The sequence below is a fragment of the Thunnus maccoyii genome, chromosome 6, assembly GCF_910596095.1.
Source record: "Thunnus maccoyii chromosome 6, fThuMac1.1, whole genome shotgun sequence".
Lineage (NCBI taxonomy): Eukaryota > Metazoa > Chordata > Actinopteri > Scombriformes > Scombridae > Thunnus > Thunnus maccoyii.
In genome coordinates, this window is record NC_056538.1 from 13,967,533 (window position 1) to 13,989,955 (window position 22,423).

Consider the following 22,423-nt stretch of genomic DNA (forward strand, 5'->3'; position numbering starts at 1 on the left):
ATGCTCTACTTGCACAAAATTCAATATGACCAACAAACGAAAGTCATACAGACCATACAGTTTGTGCAGCCCTTCATGCAGCCTCATAAAAACAAATTACAGCAAAGCCTGCGGGAGTACAGCAGGAAAAAGATGGATTACTCTCATTCAGTTACTGCTCGGGGCTTCCTGCTGGCACTGCTAAACAGCCTTGCTCAAGGGTACTTAAAGCACACTTTAACTGCTTTCAGAGGAATTTACGTCCTGTGACTGGATTTTCTGGCAAGTTTTTTCATATTCAGGCTGCTGCTGTCCACATTATCAGACTGAGCCATGTGAACCAGCTTAAAGCATGGATGTATAAAGAGAACTGGATACAGGAAGAGCGCCAGGCTTTGAAGCCAATTTGACATAGCGGCCAAACCGTGTAATTAAAACGTCACCTGATGCACACTGGCCCAAAAAGACTTTTTCCCATAGACTTACATTGTGAAAGAGACGTCTTTAAATCAGCGGATAAATTTTTTTGAGCATCACAACCCCCGCGAAATGACTTGTCTCTCTATCAGAATTAAATCTGTTTGGTCCGATCACATTTATAAAGTCTAGAAGAGTCGCATGATTGAGTTGTTTTATTCCCATTCAAGTTAGCCGGAGGGCTAAACCGGAAGTAGCCAACTCAGCCAGCGAAAGTCACTAGTGTGCATGCTCTATGGGCCGCACAATGCCGAAGATCCGGGTACTTTCATACTGGGAAGTCGATTTTTTTTGGCTTCATGCGCCACTGAGCAACTTTCATAAGAATGAACGGGGCCCCGCCTCCAACACTGTATCCAGTTCTCTTTATACATCCATGGCATTGATGAGGTGCCATCTCTCTGACCACAACGACACAATATGTTCATAATCATCTTTTTAAAATATAAAAAATAATCTAGAAAATATTAATAACTGTTCTTTAAAAATGTGGCTCCCAGAAATGTATGAAAACACAGATAATCCTCAAAAAAAACCCAAAAACAGTAGGCCTACATTTTCGTCCTCAATCTGCAACCATCTGCTTTATATTCATCCAAGTTGTTGTACCATCCAGTAACACAGGACGATGCCTGTGTTGTGGCCAGAAAGTGTGTTTTTGTCAGCGAGCCTTTAATGTTATCTATTTCTGCACATCAAAGCGTCTGTCATCCCTCCCTCTCTCTAGCAAACTTCCCCATCACTTCCTGGCCCAGTGGCTTCAAAGAGCAACTCCTCTTTAACAATTTGGACCCATGAAGCCTACACAAACATGGTCGAGCTCCCTGATAAATTTCAATCTCGCCTTGATGCATAAATAGATGTAAATGGAGGAGCAGTGGAAGGAACATGCTAATGAGGTGAAACTGCCCGTCGTACTCATAATTGTCATCCAAATAAAATATTTTAGATCTTTTTTTAATCAATCTTGGTTTGTTCCTAATATTTTAGAAAAGCTTTGGGTGTTTTTTTTTTGCACAGGATCTGTCACTCACAAGCCAGCACACAGCAGGAGGACGCTTACTTCGCTCCGCCAGAGTCCCAATGCTGTCATCAAACACATGACATTAAATAACCTGCCATGATTGCCCGACATCATCCCTCAAAAGACAATTACCTCTCTACTCTTCCAAATGCTGAAATAGATAGAGCGATAGAGGGATTGATGCAAGAAAATGAGATCAAGAGTAGGAGGAGGAGGAGGAGAGGAGTAAGGAGAATACTAAGTGAGTGGAGAATGATTTAAGAGAGGAGGTGCTGCAAGGCTCTATTTATACCTATCCAAGTCAAGCCAGGGCTGCAGGGGACTCGGGCGTCTTCTTCTCCAGGGCTGGGACACACTTGTCTGTCTTCTTATTCTATCAGACAGGGACTAAAATGGATGAGGACCTCTCAGGCTCTCTCTCAATCCATCAGAAGCTGCTCTTGCAGTAGATACTTTGACAGAAAAAGAGATAGAGTGTCTTTTGTTTGGTACTACATCTCCCATACGCAGCTTTTTCACATTACAATGACAGCAAGTCTGTCTGCTTGCTTATTTATAAGTAAATACGCTGTAGTTCATCATTTAAACATATGAGTGAGCTAACTGAATCATAAAATTATATTTTGGTTTGGATCAGTGATCTAAAAGCCTCTAGCCTTGGACACATTTTGTCATGGGCATCTGTCGGGGAAAAGTATGTAGCGTTGTCTTCATGTGCAGCTACTAAATCTGAGAACCGGAGGTTCAAATGACTAAGTCTGCAATGGCAAAATGACACATTTAAATAAAATGAACAATGTGAAGTGGTTGGCTTCATTTTTTGTTCATAGCTGTGTCCCAGTTTCATACTACATGCTAATCATAACATGTTTTGAGTATGTAGAGTGTTCACACTGGAAAAGTGACAAGTCTCCCTTCACTCAAAAATGTTTTTCTTCTTGTTCCTGCAGTTGGATGTTCGAGTTTCACTGTGCAGAATGATGTACGTGCAGAGTTTGACACTGGAAGGATGTTTTCATACTCATTTGCTGAAAGTGGAAAGTTTCTCTGTGCTCACTGAAAATCAGATTTTAAGGGGTGGACCTATGAGCATGATTTGTGACATCACAACTAGTTTGGAAGCCAATCCTGGTCCCGTACGCAACTTCCACAAGTGTGATGTAGACACTTGAAGCCTTCAGTGGACAAATTATCATCATCAAACACACAAATTATGATTTAAAGCAGAGTATATTTATATGTCTTAAAACATGTCTGAAGGGGATCTTTAAATATACTCAAAATGCTAAAAATACTTGATTTGTGCTATTAATGTACATTATTGCCCAACAATACACGGCACATAGAAAATGGAGGCACTGCTCTTACAGCTGCAAAATATCAAAACAAATTGTGGATGGTGGCGACAGCCTGAGGACTTCTAGGAAACTAAAATTAAGTAATAAACCATTGGCGAAACATATAGCTTTTTCTTTGTGTTCATTTCCTGTTAGTACAGGACAGTAAAGAACTGTAGCATCCCTGAGGAAGAAGATGTCACCTAGCTTTGCTTACAAATTATTAGCAAACACAGGCTACTGAGGACTGTAACGGCAAAAAACTTGCTTAGTGTAAACTTTAGTCTAATCGAGAGGAGGAAAGACAAAATATGTTCCCTCAGCTCCCTCTAGCTATCTCACACACACACACACACACACACACACACACACACACACACTATCTCACACAGATCTCCAACAGAGCTAACATGACTAAGGGGCTTCACAGCATCTCAACTGAAAACATGTTAATGACACCCTGGAAATCTCACTTAAACTATCTTTCTTTAACATCTGTGAACACAGTGACACTCATAACATAACATTAACTCTTAATATGTCATCCGGTCTACAACAGTTCATTCATTTCATACAAGTGGCCACGTATGTGTGGTATGGATGTGGGACATGTGTATGGTTTTCTCATCATGTTTCTTCTCCTCACTCAAGACCCTCCACCAGGCACAGACAGCAACAGACACCTCCAGTCATAGTTAACGCACATTTGTTTGCAACGCTGCAGCACAAACACCAAACTCAATACTTCCAAAAAAGGATCCTGCATAGTCACACCCTGTAATGTTTGAGCCCTGTAACTTTTGCAGACTTTTGAGTGACACGCTACATTATCTCATGAGGAATGGTAACTCTTGTTGAGGAATGATAGCTTTAGGTTTAACATTAGAGTAAGGAGAGAAGATCAGTACACCATAAATTACCATCCATGAATGATTGTGTGTGTGTGTGTGTGTGTGCATTAATCAGAGTCATGAGTGATGGCATATCACCAGCGGTAGTGTTTCCGCAGCATGAAAAATGAGCAGTGTGTCTCTTCATTAAAGTAAAAGTGATCCGACTTACTGACAGCTCCAAAATCCAAAATCAGAGTCTCAGACAGTTACGGTGCAACACTGGATGTGTGTATGTATTTATGTGCAGTATATATCACACATATGTCATGTTACAATGATGTTATAGCAATAACACCACAGGGCCCGACGGCTGTTTTTCTGTATTTTCTCACTGCTGCCTTCTCCAAAGCATTAAATCAGATGCAGGCTCCGCTGTGCGACACAGAAGACTTAATGATTTGGATGGACGCCCTCCTCCTGGCTTTTAAGCTGTCTCTCTGTATGACATGCTGTTTCATCATTACTTTCTGCATAAAAAGTTACTACCCCACTGTGATCTGGCTTCCTGAGGAGCATGACTGTTAGTTATTATACGTTACGGTAAATTTAAGGTAACAGGTTTAGATGTAGATAGTTGGTGTATCCAGAGAGAGGGGAATTAAAGTATAAATAAATGGTTTTCATCAGGAGCAAAACACCATACTGCAACATTAATTGTGTGTCTCTCTCTCAGGCCACAGCTGGTAGAGACGGATGTCCTTCTGTGCGGCGATCTACGAGCTCGCTGTTCTCTCTGACCTACATACGCAGAAGGCTCCTTGCAAAACAAGATATCCACCGTATGAAAAAAATGGTGACACCTACTGCTGACATGATTAAAAGCGCGCTGGCATGAAGGCAAAACAGTTGCTGGTGTTAAATCAAAGACATGAGGTGTTTTGAATGCTTTTCAAATACTGAGCAGATGATTTCCAAGTCACATCTTATTGTTTTTAATAGGTATGAGGCGGATGTTAGAATCACAAAAATCCCTTTTGCTTCACATCAGGCTAAAAATAAGTCTAGAGCTGGTCCTGCTGCCACAGGCAAGTAGTCACTGTAACGCTGCAAGTAGAACATCCTGTTCCCATTGTCACCAAAAATCTGATGTAAATTATCACCATTCATTGGACCTGCTTCTCAGGAAGTGAGGTAACAGCGGGATGGCTATTGTGCACAGGAATAATTCTATATAAAAAAAAAAAACGGATTGTACAAAAGAGCAATTTTGAAAACATGTCATGCCTCCTGCCGACAGCTCTGTCTGTTTAATGTGGGACACGTGATTTGTCATGTTTCCTTTCTGAATTTAAAAAAAAAGTAATCAATAGCGAGCACAGGAAGTAGCTGACATTTTCTGCTCGGTGTTATGTACTTTCCACCTGTTGATCTTTTGGCTCTGCTTGTCATTACATTATTCTGTTGCCATGGAGATCTTAGAGGAGGAATGGGGGCATGAAAATTAAAACTGGGCCTCATAGTAGGAGGTGACACTGGACATGTATCATCGCTCTCCACCCACCGGCTTTGTCCCCGAAGAGGAAGGAAAACATGTTTTTTAGAAGCCACAACAGCGAAGATGCAGCTTTTCATCCTGTTTGAGCATCTGACTGTGATTTGCAAAACCGCCTACAGAACATGCTCCAACAAGGAGAGAGGCAGGGAGAAAGACGACAGGAAGCATGATCTGAACTGACAATACCAAATATGATTCAGGGGATTTTTTTTCCCCTGAACACAGTTTTGTGTGGTTAACTAGAACTGAAATAGACCATAGAAATAAATGTTAATAATGTTCATTTTCAACAAATCCCATGACAAGACCAAAACCAACAGTGTGTTTGTCCATCTCTCAATACTATCCTGTCTGTGGAAGCCCATTCGTCTCTTCTTAAGATGTAAATCTTTAAAAACAAATACATGCTTTATTTTTTCTTAAAGTGAAATAATTTCCTAAAACAGCTGGACAGAGATGATTCAACCAAATGTTACTTAAACAGCAGTAAATTGTAAATTTGTTGAGGACTATTAGTAGTGGCAGATTAAAACACATTTGTAATGCTATGGAGTATTTACAGCAGCAGGACGGTGTGTGTGTGGGATTGAATGAAATAAACTATAGAGTGCATGAGCTCATGGTCATGAAGGAACATGTCATCCAGTGGGAAAGTGTGTTTTTAATAATTTTTTGGACAACGATGTGGGTCAGAGGGATGAACTAAGGATTTCAGACAGATGGGTGAGAACGTTTTATTGTCTCATGATTTTTTATCACTATATGTATTGTAATACAGACCCAGATGCATATTACAACTTTCTAAACATTTTTATGACTAAAATAACAAATCTGGAGTGTTGTGCAATCTTTCCAAGCTGCCAAAAATGCTCCCAAATCTCAAACTACCAGTAAACCAGCAGGACATAAGTTGGCAAAGGCAAGGATATGTTTTGTGATTTTTGCCTTCATTGATAGCAGACTAAAGGCCATACAGGGGTAGACAGGAAACGAGGAGAGAGAGAGGGAGTGTAACATGCAACAAACATCCCCAGCCATATTGTAGCCATGGATGTTCTGGTTTTGTGGCATGTCTTAACCATTCAGCCACCAGGATACACTATTTTTTTTTGATGAGAACAGTGGAGTCGTGGTTTTACCTTAAAATAATCAGCTATTCATATAACACATATAAAAGATGAACATTTTTGCTTTTCTTGAATATCTTGGTGTATATTAAAGCTTTATCCCTGCCTTCTCTCTCCAAACACTTATTTTCTTATTTTACTCCACGACAGAGACTCAGTGTTGTTAAAAGCCATTTAAGATGCAGCATCTCTATGCCTGGTTCAATATGTTGATTGTTCAGTCCGCTAAATTGAGTTCAATATTGTCAAAAACACTAAAGTGGTACTGAATGGTACAAATTACTTTTGAAAAGTCTCAATTTTGTGAGATGTTGTGAACAGAAGTGCAACCTCATAAATGTGTCAAAACCCTGCTGATAAACAGTGATGGACTGCTGATCAATGAGGTTTGATGTGATCATAGCAGAGCTGCGAGAGGCGGATGAATCAGCAGGAGTTGAAGCTCCAGACAGGATCAATTCCTCCCGGCAGAGAGCTTGCCTGTCCCCCGCAGCTGTAACTCAAGTCTAACACATCACTGCTTACCAGTTACCCAACAGCGAATATATTGTTTAAAATCCCATCATATAGGCTTACTGCTCTGATAAAAAACCCTTTTATGCAGAAGCTAAAAGACCAGTTGGGTTCAAATAATTCCTTGAAAGAAAAAATGTCTCCTTTTACAACATGGAGCATCTGCGCAGCCTTCTGTTTTAGTGTTGCAGTTATGTAACTTGTATTATTACAAAACATGTGACATAATGCTACAGATATTGTGTAAAGACCAGTTTCTTGTTCACTTCAATGCCAGCACAAAATCCTTATACATACAGTTTTCACTATAATTTCAACAGACTTTAAATGGACTTTTGGAGACACTTAAGTGGATTTATGTAAAATATATTTATGTAATTGAAACCAAATTTCCAAAGCAGCTTACAGTACATTATAAAAAATAAAATAAAATACAATGTGTGGTGTAGCTTCATTAAATGTAATGAGCAAATACCAATATACGCTAATAATTCTGTTTTATTATCAGATAAACTTAACATTCTGTGTCTTTGTTCCTGTTTACTCTACAGAAACCTTAGATGAAAGTGAGAAAAATAATCTGGTGATCTATTCTAATCTAAATTGTTTTTCTCTCCTGTGTTTATGACTTAAGAACAGGTGAAAATAAGGTTTTGCCAAGATGAACTTTCTAAGTTACTTAATTTTTTTTCATCTGTGGAAACAGGTGAAAAAAAGTTTTGGCAGGTGAATTTTTTTATTTTGTCAGGATTATTTTTTGTGTTTGTTGTTGTGATACTCATTTCAGCCACAAGAGGCTGATGAGCACCGCTATCCCATATGAGTTTTAATTTCTCCATGCACTCTAAACACAGGGTACACATATTGTGTGTTGACAAGTTATGCAACATTACTGTCATGTCTTTCTTTTAGCTAGAAATGTATTTTAATCAGCGCTAATTTTCTGTTAGCATTAGCTTTACTGACATTAGCTGTTAGCCTGCTAGCTAGCGAATGAAATGGCTAACCAAAAGCTACAACCTAGGTTAAGTCGAATGCATAGCTAACGTTAGTTTACTGTAGAGACACTTCACCGCTATGAGTGGGATGTTTTACCAAAAAGATTTTTAAAAAAATCAAAACCTTTTGAGTGGACATTTGGACACTTGGAACAGGATAATTTTGTACATTTAATGATAGCTATACACAACAGATTAAGCACTTTGGATACATTTTGATTTTGGCATTTTAAATTAATGTTATTATTCATATTTATGATATAGAATTTGATGCTGTTTATTGAATATTTCAATTATAATGTGATGCTTATTTTTAGTCAGTCCTTCAGTTGATAGTTGAACTATTGGTACTTAGACAATTGGTTCTCAAACCTTTTCAAATTGATAAGTAAGAAGCTGTGGACCCCCATTTGATAAGATTTTTGTACCTGGGACCCCTATGAGAGGAGAGTTGTTAGATATGATTTAGCAGAGAAACTGTCTATAATGTAGGTGGGAAGATAACTGTGGCGAGTGAACCCTCTGATCAGAATAGTCATTCTTTCACATTGTGTTAACTTCTAATGAATAGAATATTAGTAAAATTGAACTACTCCCCGCTGGAACCCCCTCAAGGATCTCTGGGGGTCCTCGGACCCCACATTGAGAACCAATGACTTAGACCAATCTAAATCACCCTTGAAAGCAGTCATTTTATTTTTGTTTGTTTAATATTCCAGGGGAAAGTCCAAAATTTGTCTCGTGGGTCCAACAATTTCATCCTAGAGGTGTAAGCCACGTCAGTGAGGGAGGAGGCCATGTAAGGTTAATAAGCTTTGTTTATTTAATGGACATGCTTCAGTAACAGCAACTATGACTCTGAATGATGCTGTCTTGTTTCACAGAGGCCAGAATGAGACCTACTCACTGTTGGGTAGATATTCAAACCTGATCAGCTGTGCGTAGGTAAGGTGTTATAAAGTATGACCCAAGCTATTCAAGCATATTGGAGCAGGGAGCTGAACTTGATTTTGTTGGCAGATGAAAGTGCTCAGAGAGAAAATAAGAACATGTTGTTAGCCTAACCTCATGAATACTTTTATGCAAAACACAGTAATGATTGTAAAACATGCAGCACATTAAAAAGACAGTTTTATCTCACTCACTCAGTATATTATAATTATGCTCACTTTCAGTGGTGGATTTTCCCCTTCGTTCCCCTTCCCTTTCGTTTTTTATTTTTAGACTGTTCCATTTGTTTGCTATGATATAAAATATAAGATTATTGCTGATTGGAGTAGAGTCATTTCATGTGAATGAATCATACTTTCTCTTAATAAAATCTATAGGAAAAATATAGTGTACACAACTCAAAGGTCTAAGCACACCTGAGGGTTCCACTGTTGGCCAACTACCTGAACCTGATCAGATGAGGACATGACAAGTTTCCAGCTTTTCAGTAGTCAGAGTTGTACCTATAGTTTTGGAGGACATAATCAGACAACTACACAGCCTGATTAATTTCACTGCATGTAATCTGTGGTAGACAACATATTAAATAATTAAACCAAAGTCTGTTTAATGACAAGTCAGTTCCATATTGGTAATGCCAGCCAGGCAGTAAGCTGCGCACTTAAAAGACCCCTATCATCAGTATCTAAGTATTTTTTTTACAAAGACATTTATAAAATAGAAAAGGTTTCCTCTCAGTTAAGCTTTTACGCATGCACCACCCTGCCACAAGGTCTCTGGCTACCATGCATCATCAATTGATTTTAGAGATGATTGAGATATACTAAATACATTACCTATCCACTGCTCCAGAATTAATGGCACCCATGTCAAGTAAAATATCAATCAAGTATGCTTTATAATACCACTTTACCAATCATTTTAGCATAAACCACAATCCATTACTTGATCCATCTTTCAGGCCTCTTCACTTAATCCTGAGCAAGAGTGCCTTTGATTTTGAAAACACTGTAGGTTGTTGGTGCGTCACAATCCGAACATCCCATGACTTAACACAGGGATGTTTTCACTATACAAGAGTTCATTTTTATCTGAAATGTCTGTTGCTAAACCTAATTTTCATGGTCAAATAATTAGTCATATGAAGATATTTGACATTAGAATGTATTTATGTTTTTTGTTAACCTGAATGTTGCAACTAGTGTTTGCCAGGGAAATGTAAAAAAAAAAAATGCCACAAACAGATGTGATTTTACAAACTGGCAGCAAAAACCACAGGTGCCACACGTTGCTACAGCTGTTTGCCAGAATGCCGTATGCCAGAACTTTGCAACAAAAGTAATTTGCATGTGAAAAAAGGAGTTTTCTGCAACACCAGAGGCTTTTGCCACAACTGTTTGCCAGCAGGTCTATACTTTTGTAAATGAGGCTTTCTAACAACTGATTCACCCAGAGGAAGGTTGTCTTATGCTACCAATAAAGATGCTATTGGATGCTTTCAGACTGAGACACTGAAAATGTGCTTTTTTTTTTTTTAAGACTGTTTCATTGTAAATAATATTCAAATATACAGTCCTTACAGACTTAGTATAATAGAGGGTTAAACATCAGGAGTGTCATTTTTTTCAGTGTTAGATGTATCATTTGATTTGTGATAAATGCATTAGTGCTCCCTCTTTGAGCACAGCCAACTCTCAGTATGTTGAGGGGCGTTGCCTTCTGTTCATTGAAAGAGACTTCAAGTTAGTATCATAATACATGAAGCTATCAAATGTTAACAAATTCACGGGACCAGTGTGACCTGTTGCTATGGGAGATTAACAATAGCTAATCTGTGCTAGCAGGTGATGAATAAATTATCACAGTTGCTGTGAAATGTTTTTGAACCACTAAAATTAACTTAATTGTAGCTAACTGTGTAATTGTCATGTAATTGTGCACAAACTAGCTGATATCCTTTACAACTACTGACCACGGACTGATGGGCCAATCAGGGTAACCCGAGTAGATTATGCAACCTCTTCAAGGAAGCAGATTGGATATCTGAAAGGGTTTGATTCTATTGATATCCAGATCAGATTAGCACCAATGAAAATACATTTCTAGCCACATGACACATGACAGTAATGTTACATAACTTGCTAACACACAATATATGTACCTAGTGTTTAGAGTGCATGGAGAAATTAAAACTCACCTGGAGGAAAACATGCTTTTAGTCAGTTTAGTGGGCTAGTGGTGCACTTCAGCTCCCTGTGGCTGAAATGAGTATTACAACAACAAACACTTAAAATCCTAACAAATAAATAAATACATTTCAAAAATTACTTGTCCGAAAAAAAAATAAGGAACTTAGAAAAATTATCCTGGCAAAACCTTTTTTTTTTCATCTGTTCTTAATTCATAAACACACAAAAGAAAACTATTTAGATCAGACTTTAAAAAAATGGATCAATAGAATTTTTTTTTCCTCACTTGCCTCTCAAGGCTTCCGTACTATTCCCTCCTCCCACTTAAACTGCTTTCAACAAATCCTAATTTTCTGTGAACTTTCTTTAAATTGTAGTGTCTGTGTTTACTTTCTGATGAATAAATTTGCAGCACAATCCCCAACAGACAGCCAAATTTTCCACAGCGTCTCTCCTATCAACTGGCAGACAGGCCCAGCTGTTAATACGAGCTAATCTGTGTGTCTGACGCAGAGGCTGGTGACTGCGCCTCGCTCCTCTCTCTGTCGGAGGTGCTCTACCGGTCCTGGAGGGATTTTTGGGATTAAACTGGCATTTATTGTCTAGAGCTAAGAGAAGATGTTCACGACACACACCAGTACACACACGCCACAGAGTGCTGGCTTTTCTCCCAGTTGGCTTCATTAAATAACATATTGTCAGATCAACTTAACTTGTCTGTGTCTGAGAAGGAGACAGCAAGAGGCAATTCTGCATCTGTTAATGAATATCTTTCGGTACAACGAGGGCAACAAAGCAGAGGATGATACACACACTAACTCTGCTGTCACTCCCTCCTCTGCACACTAAAAAACTCTTGTCCAGTTCAGAGCTTGCTGCGGCGACCTAGGACCCCACCCAAAAGTTTTTACTCATAGCTTATTTGTGTGTTATTCTGATAAGACATCCATGTTCAGGTCTAAGAAGGCAGATCCAGAAAACCGGATACTGTGTTCCAAAAGGTCATCCACTCATCTCAATAAAAGTTGCCCACCTGTTGCATAAGCCAAAAAAGTTTTTCTATGTTTAAAGCCCACAGTCTGCACATTAAGCTACTCTGGTTGAGCTGACAGGCTTCCCGCTGGCTCCCTGCACACTTGAATGGCATGAAAACAATTTAATGATACGGCACTTTGAGAGTCCTAGTGGATATAATGACTCAGATTCAAGACTTGTCAGAATATGTTTGTGGCGCTCAGAAAAATGTATTCATCGTTTTACAGATTTTCTTTTTTTTTAATCTTCTGTGGTTTTGCAGAGGAGGAGAGGTTAGAAATCAAAGGGGGTAGCCAGTAATTAGATGGAACTGCCATTTCATTTCACTTCATTATTTAGCCTGATGATATGTTTATTTCTGTTTCAGGAGTTATTTAGTTTAGTTTTTTTCCCTCTTATCTATCAGTGTGCGACTATTCCTCCCACGAATGTTATTGTAAGTCATCATAGAAACTGTGGAAATGGTTGCCAGTTGCTTTTTTTCCAGTAACGAGTAGCGTACGTGATTACAATTTGAAATTAAGTAACTATATTATGGTTATTAATCCCAGTAATGTTCTGTTACTTTGACAATTTTGGGGTGGGCTTGTTTTCTATCTGGTAGTTTGAGGGTTGATATCAGTTCAGTGCGTTCAGTGGTCAGGCTGGTCTGGTAAATCCTAGCTTGGTGCAGGGGCTGAAGGTGAGGGGACATGGTTAGCCAAGGTCAAGGTCACTTTTATTGTCTCCCTCAGGAGAAATTCATCTTGGACAAAGGGAATTGCTGCAACAACATTACAATAAAACAATTAAGCAAAAACACAATAAATAAGAACACATATGCAGGCAGTGGCCTAAGATAAAAAATTATCAGCAAATTAGTACAAAAACCATTCACTCTATAAAAAATACTGCAGTCTAGGGCAAAACATCTCAAGCATACACTGTAAATCCTAACATGTTCAGTTTACTTCAAAAAAAAGGAGGGAAACCGACTTTTACCAAGCAAACTTGAAAACCAAATTTAAGCTAAGTCAGTAATGCATTAAAAAATCATTTAACCCATTGATTAAGAGTAAACTACAGGACAAATTCTAAGTAAGATTACTGAACAAAAGTAAATTCACTCTTGAATCTCATTATATGAATGACTTCCTGTAAATAAATGACCCAGATTTAAATAACTTTGTGGACAGACTTTGTGGCTCTGTTTCTAAGTGGACAGAGCGCCTGACCAGCGGTCTCTAGGATCGACACACACACACAGATGGGTCAATTTGAGAAAGGGGAGGGGGAGGAGGAGGCAGAGAACAAGTAGAAGAAGCAGCAGCGGCAGAAGGAACGGTCCACTACAAGCGGTTCATGAGAACAGTTTTTCTTTATTGCTCCACTCGGAGGAAGCATATTCGGCTTGCAAACTCCCAGTAGTAAAAAGTTAATATGAGCTCCACCGCTAGACTCAAATATTGCTTTCATTTTAGTAGTTGTCTCTCTCTCTGTCTCTCTTAATGTGTAAACGCCTTGCGTGGGTTGGTGTGATATTTTTTGTGTTTTATTACTGTTTTTTACCACACGCCTGTGATCTGGGCCGAAACTGACAGGTAGGCTAAAAACGCTCCTCAATAAGCTCAGCAGTTTGTTTCACTTATGAGGCTGTAGGTGAAAATTACTTAAAATATTTATATAAATTAAATTAAACCAGTCATACATGTCATAGTCATAATCACTGCTGAACTACGGTATCAGCCCACTTATTTTTGGAGGAAATTGGTCGTTATTACTGTGCAGTTGATTCCATGTAGTATTTGGTGATGTATCAAAGTAATTTAACGTAAGGCTTAGAAGTGAACAAGTTATCAGACACTTGACGTTTCTGAACGAGCCATGATGTTAACTGCCGGTAGTTTGAGAAGTTTGGTTAGTATGTATTGCCTTGTGGTTCAGAGAGAGAGAGAAAGAACTGGGTGAGAAATAAGAGGACAGGTAGTCAAGACCACATAATTGTGGTGCCAAAGCAGCTACTGTTTTGCCCACATTGATTACGATGGACTACACAAGGATTTCACGCTACCAAACAGTGTTATTGATACACTGTTATCAAATATGAATTCTCTTCAGCCTTCTCTTACATACTGTAAGGGACCTGGCGTCAACTTCAAATACCCTAACATGGGGGTCCAGGTACTCCAATTGGACAAACAAAACCCTTTCCTTCTGGGATCTTAAAAACTGGGTAGAGGGCCCTAAAACTAGATTTTCCCTAGATCGGCATGGTCGAGAGATGGGATCTCTGACGCTAATGTGCCTTACGACAGAATTACTTTGATGTATTTCTTTAAAAAAAGTTTCAGTTATTTTTAAAATGTAAACTGTAAAATTCTCCTTTCAAGCCAGAATGCATTCCTGCCCTTTGTGTTTGAAGAGGTGTAATGCTCTGAGCAAGCACTTGAAGGCCATACACCTTGTCACAAATGACTCGTAGGATACTCCTCAACATGGCTGCAGGGAGAGTCAACATTAGAAGCTCTAATGTTGCTTTTCATCTTACAAGAAAGATGAAAAGCTTAAAAAGGTTTCAGAGAAGGTCAGACAGACAGTTGCCCGCAAGAGGCTGAGGTTTAATTAAAAAATATATATAAATAAATAAATAAAACCCAAAACAATTTCTGCCCTGTTTGGGTAAATATTCGTGCTCTGCAAGTTCTTGTTGTTAATATTGTTGATATTTTTAAGTGTCATAATGTAAATATAATTAATATTATTCATATAGTTCATATCATTATTCATAGTGTAATATTGTAAATATTAATGTTTTCATTTAGTCAATATTATTCATTATTCATAGTGTAATATTGTAAATATTATTCATAGTATTCATAGTCTCATACTGTTATTATTCATTGTGCGATATTGTAAATATTATTCATGGTATTAATATTTTTATATTGTTAATGTTGTGCAAAATAAAAGGTTTAATTGTGAATACTTTTGTTGTGTATTACTAACTGCACACTTTTTAACTATTATTACTGCCACATTAAAAAGTGATTGTGAAAAAATGTCAAGTACTTATTAAATCAAAACAATATCAATGCTAACTCATATTATCATAGTATAAATGTGTTATTACAAAAAGTAACAGTGTATATAGTGTTATTATGAATGCTAGGTCACTGTCACTGACTGTCCACATTTCTCATACCTTACAGCAGGCCAGCCGTTATGCCAAGTGGACAGTAAGTGACATCAGTGTCAAATGGCTCCAAGTATTGGCACCTACTGTCCAACGGCAATACCTTATTAATTTAAGGTATTAGTTGAGATATAGAGAGTTAGAGGTATAGTGGAGGCTCTAGAGACACTAAATACTTGTCACTTATTCATCTTGAACTGAAACTCATCTACAAACTGAAATCATTATATTCAGTGTGTTTGCAATAAGATACCTCAACACAGGAGCTGTTTTCTTCTGAAAACTGCTTTCTATCACACTGTAAAATGTATGAAATAAGCCAACCTATCTAAGACAACAGCTGGTATTTCAGTGTCTGCAATTTTGGTCAGAGAGACATGCATCCCAGCACCCAAAGGAACTACCGCTGAATAAAATCAAAGGTGTTTTTCATTGGTCCAAATTCAGAGTGTACACACACACACAGACTGTGTGCGCCAGATCTGAGGGGTGCACTACGAAGCGAGATTAGTGGGTTAGCGAGGTTGAGCATAAAGCCAGGGTTTTCAATGTCACGAAGGTGGCTCTCTTTTAACCTGGCTACATCACCATGGTAACTTATACTGCAAACTTAACCTGGTCTGGAGCAAGTTATGTTCTGAGTTTCGGCTTAAATCGGCAATAAAAAGCGCTGCCCTTTCACTAACCACCTGATTTCCTGCAAAGTCCGTTTAATACTGCTGCTACTCCAGCTATTAGAATGCTGATTAGAAAACTGATTAGTCTTTTACCATACTTGCCATTGATTTGATATGTCATGTTGTAAATTTGTAATGGTGCAAGAGGTTAGGGTTACTTGTGGGATGGGATTTTGTTACAATATATCAAACTGTATTTCAAATTGTAAAAAGAAACAAAAAACAAAAAACTAATGAAAAAAAACTTACTTTGAACAAAAAAAGATTAATCTATTGGTATTTATCACAGGTAATATTCAATCTATAATATTAATTTCACTTTGATTTGGCCAGAATCTAAAGTGATTTCCACTTATCCTTCATTATGGGACAGTGTCAGACCTGAATGCACTTCTTGAGTATAATGTTTGAATCAGCAGCATCAAGTTTAAAGTTTAAGAGCTTTGGATGAGGGAGGCACGGAGAGTGCATTGAGTGGTAAAATATGTATATAAACTAATTACGTAATTAATACATTCGTTTTTTTAATTAACGAATTTACATCAGCAATTTTCTGCCAGCATTCCTCTCTCACCTTATTTGCAGCAACAGCGTTGCTATTTCCTGTGATAATGTATTTATATTCTTCATGGCTCTCCGTTATAATGATCTGTTCCTCCTGACTGAAGCAGGCGGCACGCGATCAATCCATTTTGTGCGGGAAAAGAGTCAAATGACGCGCCAAATGCCCCCTTTCATGGGGACGTGCACAGAGCCTGAAGCAGAAAGCCTGGGTTAACAACAGAAAGTTCATATCCACCGTTGTGATACCACTTATCTCTGATCGCGAGTTTAGGGTTTGTTGATCCAGCTCACACAAAGAAAGCCTGGGTATGTTGAACTTGCTTCGTAGTACACCCCTCTGGAACTTCTTCAACCACAATCTGCCCCTCCAGAATGATTGCTCTTACAGAATTGAAGTGCAGGGACTATTGGACTCCGGGGTGGTGTATCTTCAGGGATCACCGTGAGCACAGAACCTGTAACTTGGCTGAAGTTGGTATCAACATCACAAATCTGAGGAAAAGAAAAAGGGAAAACAATCAGGATTATATGCAATAGGATGCTTACATCCCTGCTACCCATCAACCAGGAGGCAACCCTGTGTCCTGTAGCTTCTCCTGTGGTTGCCTCTCAGTCCTCTCTACCTTCTGCAGAACCTGCCTCCTAACGAGTAATGCGGTGTCCCTCCAAAACACAATGAGTTGTCTGTACCTGAAGTAAACCATGGCTAACCACTCCAAGAGGGAACATGTCCCTACTATCACACCTAATAACTATGCCTGTGCGACAACTTCTGTGCAGATGTTGTTTTTTTCTTCTGACATTTTCTGTGATTTTCCTTGCTGTGAAAACTGTCCTTGCAGCGACCTTAAAGCAGTTATTACATTTTTTAAAACCTGATTATTCTTTTCATAGTCTAGGCCATCATTATGATAACAATTTTCTAAAAATCTTCCCTTAATATTTGAGGATGTGGCAACATTACCAAAGTGGAGCCCAGTCGGGCAAGTAAACCAAGTGGTCTGACAACCAGACAGGTTTGAAATAAGTCCAATTTCACCCAGTTAAAACAAGCAGAGGGTGTGTGTTAAAATCATGACCCACATTCACAGCTTCGTCATGGTGAAAGTTTAACATACTCTACTTACTGTAGCTGTGCACTCAGTTTTAAATTATATGCTTACATCTTTTTACTTCTGGGTAATTTGGTTTATATAGCTGCGTTAACATAGGGGGTTTAGATGCTTGTGTACTAGATTTTGTTCTCACACATTTGTTGTGTCCCTAGATCTATGAAATGAGGATGGGGAGTAAAATGTTACCATAACTGATAAGAATAATGTCCAAACTGAAAAAATAAGACCATATGTGGGAAAAAAAGAAATTTCAAGACTTCAAAAGAAGGTAACTATTGTAAAACAGGTTTATCACCACTAATCCTGTCATACACACAGATGTCCTATTCTTGAACTCCAAAAACAGAATACAAAATTGTGTATTGTAGTATTATGATACCAAAGCAGTATCAGTATCAAGATACTTACAAAGCACGTCTTGAAAAATTCTTCAGGGTCATCACCAAGGAGGACTGGAAGACCACAGAGCACTGCTGTACGTACTGCCGTTACATCAGATGTCTAAGAGGTAGAGACAGAGATGAACGGACAGAAAACAAGATGCATGCATTTTGGATTGAAGACTTTATATAATGTAAAGTACACAAAAATGGAAACATTCTAAGACAATCTTGTAAAGACATACATTTCAAGTTATATGTGGAGAAACATACCTTTAAGTTGATGTGTTGCAAGATTTCGGGCAGTTTTTCCCTGTGACCCGCCTTTGGACTTAAAGATTTGAATGAAGCGTGTTGTGTGGCTATGAAGAGCTGTGTACAATTCTTGCCTCAGATTTTTAGCAGAAATTCGGCTGAACTCTGCCAAATCTAAACACAAACAATAAAAGGTTATTACTATACAAAATTAGACCAGTCACTGGCATGTGTTCTCCTGTGTAGGTAAATAGAGGTGAACACAGTGTGAGAAACACCTTTCAACATAATGCAACCCACAGACTTACAGGAATAGTTTGACATTGTGGAAAACCTGCTAATTCTGACGATTAGATGAGAAGATTGATAGATCTGCGAAATATGAAGCTACAGCCAAAAGTAACAAAATCCACCTACAAGCACATTTCAAGCTCAATGATTGACATGTTATATCTTGTACATAGACTTTGTCTGATCGTCTGAAACAATCCCTTGTTTAAAATGGTCAATGTGATGCATCTTACTTTTATGTGTGTTAAAAGTTGAGTAGACATTAGTCTCAAAAGAGCAGTCTTGGAAGGGACATTGAACTTTCTGGTTAGCCTTCAAGAGTTTAAACAAATGTTAAAAATAATCTTCTGTGCATGGCTCACAAATATCAAAAGGTGGCACTGCTAAGATATGTGAGTTTGTTCCAGTCTACTTGATTCACCAATATTTAGCTGTGTGCGTTTTTTAGACAAATGCACTTTCAAGGCATTAAAAGATTTAAAAGTTCACAGACAGTCTGAATGAAGGCATGGTACAGGCACAATGTGGGAGTATGTTAGACGATAATGCTTGAAAAGTTGTGCCCTCTTTGCAGAATAAAATATGCAGAACTTACATTTCCACTGCATGGCATCACAACATCCAGGCAAATCTGCAACAAATAGCACAATATATCATTATATTTATATGCACAACCATTCAGATTTTAACACTAAAATGTAAAAGTCTTCTGATGTCCCATCCATATATTCCTCAGTCTGCCTTTGTTGCTTTCCAATTGTTATTAATAATCAACATAATTATCAGTGATGATATGTTATTCTCTACATCTGTAGCTAAAACTTTAAACGACATACATAACACTCATGCTAACTCATATAAATACTATGGAGTTTAGTTTATATTCAACACTTACCCCAAAAATCAAACTAGCTTTACTGTTAAGATTTAAATGTTTAGGATTGGCTCAGATCATCTCTACTATCTGATGTCTTATCATTCTTGTAATTGTTTTTATTCATTATGTCTGTCACTTAATTTTTGGTTGTCTGATTTTTAAATATCCATTTTCATTTGCTGGTTGTGGAGTTGACAATTAAAAATGTTTTTTTTCAGCAGGTCTCTCACCTTGTTAAAATTAAACATACAGTATGCACAAGACACAGGTGCAATCTTACCTAATTAAAAGATTAGTAAAGAATTCTGGATCAATAGATGTACTCAGGACCTAATTGAATCTGAATCCATTTAAATATCTTATTGAATCTATTTTCATTTTGCTTTCTGCTTTTTAAAGTAACTTTCGTTATGAATAAAACAAAACACAAATATTTAGTTGAAATCTGTTGGTTGAGAAGGCAAACACTAAAACTAAACTGTTGGATGGCAGTCTATAATTTCCAAGGGAAATTCTTGCACAGAAGATGTTGGCTGAGTTAACACACCGGCTGCAGAGACACTTCAACCAGACATCAACAAGTTGGGCTTGTTTAGTTAATTCAAATAAGTTATGCTGACCGTTAATTAACAAAAGTCCATCTTATCATTAGCAACATTAGCATTAGCGCCGTTAGCATTATTATTCCACATTACTGAGGATAGCATGCCTACTGTGCCTGTCAGTGGAATAATCACAGAATAATAATTTACTTCTCTAGTAAGTTTCAACGTGGTAACTGGCATTATTATTCAATTGGGGAAAACGACCTTGTTCATTAGCCGCATCGCTAACGATTGCTAATTAGCGTTAGCTCATTAGCTTGTTCGTCTCATGGCAGTAAGTTAATGCAAACCAAAATGGCCAGACGAAAGTGGCGGGTTTGATTAAAGAGCAGAGAAAGAGAGAAAACGTTCCCAGACGGAACTGACTGGTTAAATTAGTTTCCTTGAGGCTATGTTTAAAACGTGTTAGCTAAATTACATTAACTTCAGTTAACAGGGCAAAACAAAGCAAAATTAATTCAGCATCAACTAAATGAGCAACGCGAAAGTTGAACATAAAAATTAGTTTACCTCAGTGATCAAGAAGAGTATCCTCTTTCTTCCACCTCACTTCACGCTGCAGCAGCTTTGACAAACCTTCACACCTGTCTGGCTGGCACAGGTGCAGAGCAGGGGTGGGCGCACACAACTGCGCATGCTCCAGTTTCAGGCTACACTTACAGAGTCATTGAAATTTGAGCACCGAGTCCACGAGCTGCGACGTGTTGTTGATGTTTTCAGAAACAGGAGAGGCCATGGAAGTTAATTTTTCAGTAGATGTTAAGTTAATATATTGTAATTTTAGTCGTATAGAGTTTTTCTTAGTTATTTTATATGTCTGAGAAAAATGTTGACATTCCCAACGGCCTCATCGTTTTCCTTGCCCCATACAACTAGAGTTTCAAGCTAGTTGTAGCTTATATATATATATATATAGTCTAGTTGTAGCTTATATATATATATATATATATATATGTGTGTGTGTGTGTGTGTAGTATAATAGTATAGTATATGTATATAAAGAAGCAAAGACTGACAAAAGAACAAGGAGTCTTTTGGCCTAGCAGCGGTGTACACGATGAAGCCAAGCATATCGTGTACACGACTTCCCATGTCATAACCACAAGCTCACAAGGTCCATTTGAAGGCAACATAAACACTAGTGAGCACAACATTTTTGTTAAAATCTATTAAACTTGTTCAGTTATTTTTAGTAAGTTATACTATTTCCATTTGCAGTATACACACCTTAACAATTTGACAACGATTTAGCCTCTGGGGGCAACGGCCAATGTTTCAGATATCTGATCCAAGACTTCCTCTTCCATGCACCGGTCATTGTTTAGAGTCTGATTAGCAACTTGAGCCACGAGAATGGATTTGGAGTTGAGAGACGACGTCTACATCTGTCAGTCAGATTCCAGGTGAACAAGGCTTTTCTTGGTCCTGGACATGTGTTCTGTGTCACAGTACTTTCCCATCTTTTGCTGTCTTGTGAAGACATTGATGGTGCACAGCGTTTTTGTGTGATATTTTTATTTGCTGCCTTGTCTCAAACGAGATCAGTTTTGGTTTTGGCTTCTTCATTGCTGTGATTGTATTCGAAGCGCTTTACAAGAGTTACATGTGGCCCCGGGAGAATCGCCAACTCCTGTCATTTTTTCAAAGGCAATTGTGTAATCTGACTTTGAAACCAATTTGTTTCTTTCATTACACAAGTTGAACGTTTCTCCACACAATACATAAACAACGATACTTTTTGTAGGTGTTTTAGGTCAAGACGACATTTCAGCCAATGTGTTCCACCTCTTTCGTTCCCCACACGGACTGTTAACCTGCTTGCAATCAAAGCATGTTCCTGTAGAAATCATCGCCTACATGTCAGGCTCCATCTTCTGCTCAAACGTGATTGGTCAATACTACTCGGATTACAAATGGAAACCAGAACACTTCCGATACCAAAATCTTGTCCCTTGCCTACAGATTCTGCATTCATATGCAGACATAGAGATTAACACTTTAGTAAATAAATTACAGACACATCTCACTTTAAATGCTTATAAACAAGCACAAGAAACGATGGAGAGCAGCAGTTATCTGAGAGCCCCTCTGTCCTCCATGAAATGTGCGTTAGTAAGTTTAACCGATAAAGGGACAATTGAATATTTATAACAATTGTGCTTACAAAAGGCGACCCTGTACCTCCTTCCAGAGTTCATTAGCACCAACACATGAGAGGGGTCAGATAAAATTCTGATGGTAGTCGACTGCTCAAAAATATCTTGAGGAGTGAGGGGTGTGGGTGTTCCCTGCTGTCTCAACCAGACCAAAAACTTGGGCCTTAAACTTCACCGTTAGGTTTCCAAACCAGCAGGTAAAACCATCATTTAAAATGGACTCTATGATAGCTCTATAGAAGATTAGTATAATATTCCTGCTGACACCATAACCTCTGAGTCTAGAAGGAAATGAAGGCGCTGATGAATTCTC

General features: G+C 38.2%; 1 protein-coding gene and 3 long non-coding RNA genes across 5 annotated transcripts in view; 1 reads left to right on the forward strand and 3 right to left on the reverse strand.

Moving 5' to 3' along the window:
• Positions 1–22,423, reverse strand: part of dner (delta/notch-like EGF repeat containing) — a 75,696-nt gene that overhangs the window by 40,485 nt on the left and 12,788 nt on the right. The gene's annotated exons all lie outside the window — the stretch shown is intronic.
• On the forward strand, positions 7,726–9,262 carry LOC121898473. 2 transcript variants are annotated; one of them, XR_006096470.1, is made up of 3 exons: positions 7,726–8,647; positions 8,728–8,788; positions 9,172–9,262. It is a non-coding gene; the product is annotated as an uncharacterized LOC121898473 (long non-coding RNA). The 2 variants fall into 2 exon arrangements; XR_006096471.1 differs by having other exon boundaries at positions 7,728–8,642.
• On the reverse strand, positions 8,644–9,290 carry LOC121898474. Its single transcript, XR_006096472.1, has 2 exons — positions 9,211–9,290; positions 8,644–9,084 (listed from the first exon to the last, which is right to left on the reverse strand). It is a non-coding gene; the product is annotated as an uncharacterized LOC121898474 (long non-coding RNA).
• Positions 18,206–20,775, reverse strand: LOC121898472. Its single transcript, XR_006096469.1, has 3 exons — positions 20,465–20,775; positions 19,068–19,103; positions 18,206–18,355 (listed from the first exon to the last, which is right to left on the reverse strand). It is a non-coding gene; the product is annotated as an uncharacterized LOC121898472 (long non-coding RNA).